This window comes from Enhydra lutris, unplaced genomic scaffold (genome assembly GCF_002288905.1).
Source record: "Enhydra lutris kenyoni isolate GAN:26980312 unplaced genomic scaffold, ASM228890v2 scaffoldscaffold31, whole genome shotgun sequence".
Lineage (NCBI taxonomy): Eukaryota > Metazoa > Chordata > Mammalia > Carnivora > Mustelidae > Enhydra > Enhydra lutris.
Window position 1 is genome coordinate 12,884,259 of NW_019154115.1, and position 6,299 is coordinate 12,890,557.

Sequence of the window (6,299 nt, forward strand, 5' to 3'; positions counted from 1 at the left end):
TGTGGGTTAAAGCCTCTGCCTTCAGCTCAGGTCATGATCCCAGAGTCCTGGGATCGAGCCCCACCTCGGGCTCTCTGCTCCGCAGAGAGCCTGCTTCCTCCTCTCTCTCTCTCTCTCTCTCTCTCTCTCTCTCTGCCTGCCTCTCTGCCTACTTGTGATCTCTGTCTGTCAAATGAATAAATAAAATCTTTTAAAAAAAATCTTAAAAAAGACCACGAATCCTCACGAAAATGCAAATTAAAACCACAATGAGATATCACCTCACACCTGTTATAATGGCTACTATTAACAAGACAGGAAATAAGCACTGGCGAGAAGGTAAAGAAAATGAGACCCTTGTGCACTGTTGGCGGGAATGCAAACTGCTGCAAACACTGTGGAAAACAGTATGGAGGTTCCTCAAAAATTAAAAATAGAACTACCAAATGATCCAGCAATTCCGTTTCTCCTATTTATTAGACGGAAACGAAAACACGAACCTGAAACTAATGTGTCAATTATACCTCAATAAATACTAATTTAAAAAGGGAGCTCTAAGTTCTTTATACATTTGTTAAAGTTACTTGCTTTAATGACCTTAGATTCTTAAAAATTTCTTATGCAATACTCAAATCTGTTAGATCTGGTATCCGCCACATCAATTTCGTGCTCCTTCATTCTGCAGTTGAGAAAATTACAAGGGCTCCACGTTCGGAATTAACTCTGTAGTCCTAATCCTGTTTAAATTCATTACCCTGAGGGAGCTGGCTTGAAGTTTAAGGCAGATTTCAAATAAGCGAAGCAGCATAGGAATGAGACACTCACGGAATGCGCTCTCCTGATATTTGACAAAAACAACACCACACAACCCTAGATGCGTAAAGACATTCACCTGGCTAAAAATCCCGCTTTGGGCTGAGGACCTTCCCCAGGACCGCTCGGCTGGCGCCCCGACGACCACAAACCTCCCGGCAGAGGACGCCACCGCCTCCCGCCGCCTCCCGCACTTTTCATTCACGGGTACCGGCCGCGGGGGCCACCCGGCAGCGAAGTCGGTAAAGGGCCCACCTTGGGCCCCTGCCCTCCGCGCAGCCCTCCAAGACCCAACCAACCGCAGCCCCACCTCTCGGGTCCGCAGGGAGCGCGGGCCCGGCTCACCAAGTACCTGTGGGGAAGGCGCTTCCCGCCGCGGAGCGGACTGAAGCGGAGCAGCCAGCAGTCCAGCAGGAAGCACCCACTTCCCGACCACCTCTTCGGCCGCCGCGGGAGCCGCAGAGCTGTGCCGACGACCCGGAAGTGCTCGCCGAACCTGGAAGTGACAGCATGCGAGTGGGCCGGGAGGCCCCGCCCAGCCCCGCTCCGACGCGCCACTCCAGACTTGCCTGGGGAGGGCGGGGTGTGGAGGGAGGAGGGGCGTGGGGCCGGCGGCTTTCAAGCCCCAGGCAGGTGAACTTGCTTCCTTTCCGAGTAATTCACCAGGTTTGCTAAATCATGCATAAGGGAATTCTAACTTTGAGAGATTAATCTTATCCACTGTTAGATACACAATTAGGAATGTTAGGGCAGTCACACTTTATGCCTTAAGTATGTTCTAGGTAATACTGTTGAAGACGCTGCAATACTAAATTGAAGACAAATTGTGAAGGTTAGAGCAGGACTTACCACTCAAAACAGGGCTGCAATTCACTTAGCCCAGCAAGCGCTTGTGATTCCTGAAGAATTTTAATGTGGGAGAATTTGTATTTAAAATTTGTACCTAATGGAAGACAAACATTCAATATATATTGGGTTTAAAAAAATCCAAATGGTATCCTAAATGTGGATTAAAGGCAGCAATATGTGTACAGCTGTTTGCCATTAAGTAGCTGAACTGTGATTAAGGAGTAAATACGTAAGTGTTACCAAACAGACTCACTCTCTGAGCAGGCCTATAAGCAGAACCGAGTCTCATTTATGCCATGTTTTCAGCCACTTATTGAACTTTTATTATTGGATTACCCACTACTAAAATGATTCTAAATTATAAAATACAAAGTGTGATAATTAAGGTAACGTTTAAAATTAAAACAGGATGAATACTTCATGCCCTTGAAGAATAGGAAGTAGCACCCAGACTACAGAAAGAGAAACAAAAAGTCTTAAACTATTTGAAAGGCTTATGAGATAATTCAGTGTAAACATTTAGTAGCCTAACAGAAGACCAAAAAAAAAAATGATAAAAATGAGTCAAAAACAAACTTTCCAATTAATTTATTTAAATTCATTAATGTTGCAAAAATATGATGTGCAACAAATCAGGACACAAGTTACCATATTCCTAACAAGTCAAAGGAAAATAAAATATTACATCTCCTTAGTAAATCACGACCAACCCTATTATTTCTTACAGGGATCACATCAACATCTTGCACAGTCATCAGAACTGAATTTCTCACACTGTAAAATGACAGCACCAGGCTAGGCAACATCAACTGAATAGTAGTGAAATGATCACAGCAAACTCTGTCTAAATGGCAGCATGTGAACTTATATTAAAAAAGATACCTGAATTTTTGAAATCTGTATCCAAGTGTGTAGATGTCTAATTCACTCTGAATTGTGTTCTATGTGAATAGTGTCCTATGGACTGTGCAAGTCAGTGGCCCTGAACACACCTCCAACATTTGCTAGTTAGGTTTATGTAAATAAACGGTTTAAGGGACGTAACTTTAGAAAGCTCGTATATAAAAAGTGCAGTGGAATAGCTAATTGGTATTATTTTCCAAGTTCCTCCTTAGCCACACTGATTGTGAAAGCACAAAGATTCCAAAATGTAAATGTTTTAATCTCCTGTAGAAGGTCTTACAAGATAGAATCAGACAGCTATATGAAGCAAACAGCTCAACGTTATTCTTTATCGATCTGAAACCTTAATTAAACCCTTGATTTTCATCAGGTGTGTAAGTGCTTTAGGCGAATTTAAAAGCATTCTTAAAAGTAATTCTCAAAACATAAGAAATTAAATAGATCTATCATATACAGTTGCAACAAAATAACAGCTACGTTCAAATTTTATTGTCACTCCTCATGTTCAACACAATACTTATTTTCAAGTACCATTTAGAACTTCAAAAGAAACTGATCTGATTTTTATTCATTCAGAATCTTGCGACCAGGGTAGAGGTGAGTGAAAGGATCCCAGGTAATTCTTCTGTACTATTAGAACACTGAGTAGAAAATCTCCCACTTCCCTTACCAGTTGACTTTCTCCGGCAAGTCCAAATTCTTCAGGCTTTCTCCCAGTGACTCCAATCACACAATTCCTGTTCCCCGTGACAAGGATAAACTCTAACAGAATAGTTGGTCTAACTAATAAGCATATTAACTCTCTATTCCTTCCTTTTGAGGTTTGTGATCCATTTCTTAAATATCTAAATATTTGAAGAAAAAGTAAGCAAGAAAACATGATGGAATGGATTAGCAAATTTCTACCTTCAGCCTATCTTCTCCCTTCTGACTGAGCAATGTTAGCCATTTCCACATATAACACAGGGAAAAGAATGAAGCTACTGTCACCTTATATACACACCTTTACTGATCTCAACAAGAAACTGGCCTGTTCTAACCAGTAACATCCTAATGCTAATTTACCTCTCAATTGAAGAAGTCTAAAAAAGCCACTTCTGCACTAAATCAAACACTTCCAAATTCCCTGAGCACTCACATAAAAACAGCCAAACAGTAACACTATAATCATCTACAAGAAGTTTCTATCAAAAAGCAGATCCGTGACTTTAAATTCCGAAGTTGTAGTTGAAGAAATTCTAGCTACTGATATACAATCAGCAAATTTCAGTATTCAGTGCAGTTACCAAATAGTGCTATTCATTTTGGAAGACTACGTTAATGCTTATGTTTCATAAAATATGAAAAATAATCCAGCCCTAAACTTTAATCTGAGCCTGTAACTGTTGACCCTCTCTGTTCAAATTTGCTTCTGTATGAAGAGACAAAGCAGAGAAAATATAAATTCTCATTAGAGGTATTGTGAGCCTTTGCACTCTTCACTCCGGTCTTATTTCACATATTCTATGTGAAGACTGCAGCTTTTCCTGCTGGACACAAGAAAGCCTGTTAGATGGTGCAAAGAGCTGTCATACGCGGTACATCCCGTAACAGGGACACTCAGTGCCATCTGAGGTAACAGCCACTCTAAACTCTGAAGTTCTTTCTCTTACTTCCTTGTTATCTTCCTTTCAAACTACCCCACTAGGCCCTCCTTAGGATCCTATCCTCTCCATGCCATCAACTGAGTTAAAGGCTATTAAGCTTCAAGTAGGAGGCCAATGTAGCATTTTTCTTGGTGCTACTTAGGAATATAACCAAGCAGAACAAAAGCAAATTATATGTATGAGAAACTTTGGATTAAAAAGAGACACTCGAGCCCAAGGATAACAAAATATAGTGGCAAAAATAAAATTAAACCAGTTAAGTTAGATCCATGACCCCAGAAGACAGATAATACAATTTTATGTACTTTCATTTCAATCAGCAATGGAAAATTAAAATTGAATGCTATGGGAGGAATGTCACATAGTGATAAATTACAAATAACAAACTTCCTAAGTGCTTTTCCTCTAACCTATTAGTTATGATCTTAAACCTTACAGTTATGAAACATTTATTATGGGGCATGTCCCTATACCAGATTCCATTAAGGTGTCGGTAGAGCAGGTGTCTTTTAATCCACTGATTCACAACACATGCCTTTCATTATATCCCAAGTGTTACCACTGTTCCCTCTGAATTTTCATATTCTAACAGATTAAAGGTTACTTGTACTTTAAAAAAATATTTAGGAACATGCACCACTTTTGCAACAAGTTGTATCTATAGTTAGGGACAATGCTTGCAAAAGCAAAAGTGAGTAAATGCAATAAACTGTTGACCCTGAAGAACTGTGTACTTTATGTGGAAGAAAACCACCTATGTAAGAAGTTCAGCAAATTCTGAACAGGATAAATATGTATAGAGAAAGGACTGCTTAAAGAGCTCTATGAATATAGACTCTAATCACAATTGAATTCATTGATCCTTTATTCATAATTCTCACATGGTAAATTCAGAAGGAATGCCCAAGTTGTTATTGTTAGTTTGCTTTTTCAACACAAACTTTCTCTAAGGTTTGAGCAAGCAATAATGGTTTTGGCTTTATTTGATATAATAACATCAGTTTAGGATCTGCCTATGGCTGCTGGATCCAAGTCAAGTCAGAAGACTGCTGAGGAACACCTCATCCTGGGAATCCTCCAGCATCTCCCATAATTGGACTTAGTTTAGCATGCCAAGTCCATAACTAAAGAGGACAAAAAGTAAAGGAAAATTCTCTTTTTTAGTAGAAACTTTCTATGAAAAATGGCAATGGTAAAAGCCACATGTGTGTTCAGTCTGGGACAGAATAAACCCTAAAAGCTTAGCTCTCATCTGCTTCATTTTGCTATTCTAGCACATTCTTTTATAAATTATCTTACAGGAAGGGCTGGGGTGTGGTAGTACCCTTAAACTTGGAGGATACTAATTTTTCCACGTGTGTATGAGTCACACAAGCGAATGATACTATCAGATCAATCTGTTGTTTTAGGATGATTTTGTGGGTTATTAAGTTCTGTTTGGGCACCTCAGTACAATGTATTTCAATGTAGAGTCAAGGTACTTACCAAATTAAACAGAAAGTTTATATGTTTATATCCCATATTGTCCAAAACAGCATAATGTAATGATGCTCTAAGACTTACAAAATAACTTAAATTTACAGTACTGTCAACATGATTCCACAAGGTCAAACACCTACCTCTGCTATCAAGTTTCAGTAACCGATACAGAAGTATTTTGGTAAAGTGCCCACACTGAGAGCAGTTAAAAAGCAGCTCCTATTTTCTACAGAAAAATAGTGACATTGAGTAACTCATCACATTCTCTGAACACTACACTGCACTCACAAATTCTGGAGAGTGATACCCTGGACACACAAGCTTATTTCACATTAGTGAACAGACCTAAAATTTTTATAAAGTTCTGACTTTTGGCCAGAAGATAAAACGTCCCATATATACAACATATATACAAACCCCTCTTCTTAGCCTCTTAAATTGTGTAGTTCTAAAAATGGCTTTTTGACTTGTCTTTTTTTTTTTTTTTTTTTGACAGAGAGAGATCACGAGTAGGCAGAGAGGCAGGCAGAGAGAGAGGGGGAAGCAGGCTCCCCGCTGAGCAGAGAGCTGGATGCGGGGCTCGATCCCAGGACCCTGGGACATGACCTGAGCTGAAAACAGAGGCTTTAA

The 6,299-nt window shown here is 39.8% G+C and overlaps 1 protein-coding gene across 2 annotated transcripts in view; it reads right to left on the bottom strand.

Moving 5' to 3' along the window:
- The window catches only part of LOC111153352 (general transcription factor IIA subunit 2), a 20,804-nt gene extending 19,545 nt beyond the window's left edge, over positions 1-1,259 (bottom strand). Inside the window, exon 1 of one of the 2 annotated variants that reach the window (XM_022512335.1) lies at positions 1,145-1,259. The gene's annotated coding sequence lies outside the window, so the exon portion shown is untranslated. Of the gene's footprint in view, positions 1-871; positions 888-1,144 lie in introns of those variants that run through there. The other variant, XM_022512336.1, reaches the window with a different exon arrangement.
- Positions 1,260-6,299: the final 5,040 nt, after the last annotated feature.